This window comes from Bufo bufo, chromosome 8, assembly GCF_905171765.1.
Source record: "Bufo bufo chromosome 8, aBufBuf1.1, whole genome shotgun sequence".
In the NCBI taxonomy this organism is placed as follows: Eukaryota; Metazoa; Chordata; class Amphibia; order Anura; family Bufonidae; genus Bufo; species Bufo bufo.
The window spans coordinates 44832382-44833026 of record NC_053396.1 but is presented as its reverse complement, the minus strand read 5'-3'; positions in this window follow the sequence as shown (position 1 = coordinate 44833026).

Here is a 645-nt window from a genome sequence, read left to right as displayed (position 1 = left end):
AAGGTTAGATCTATTCATTAGCCGGAGGAGTGTAAAAATACAACTGGATCCATGCTGGGTTTATTTTGACAAAAGTGATGTTTTGGACACTGGCATAGGACAACATGGTCCATTTGGGTGCACTGCAAACCCTCCCAAGATGACCCTGAAGTCTGGGCAAGAGAGTAGACAAAGAGCATACTGTGCCAGTTCAGGCCAGTGTTCCAGTCTGAGAGAAGTCCATGGGGTCAGGGAACGGGATATGTGCCAGAGACAAGCCAGCGTCCAGGTAAAACTGAACCTGGGCATTGAGGTGGTAGGTCTCCGTTCGCTGATTTGCCTGTCACAGCACATGAAAAAACTGTTCCATCTTGTTGAGGAGACTGATATGGCTGCTGCAGCTTCTGCTTCTTGTGGCAGCAGAGGGGGTGGGTGACCCTGTGTGGAGGGGGGGGAGGCAAAGAGGGGCCTCCTTTTTAGACATGCTGGTTGCAAGCTGCGTACACAGTGTTTCCTGGTAATGAAATAATTTGTCCTCCTTTTCTGCAGAAGGAAAACATTCCCCCATTTTGCTTTGATAGAAAGGGTCTAAAAGCATGGCTATCCAGTAACCATCAGACTACTTGATATGAATGATACGCCTCTCAATTGGGGGAATCAAATCCA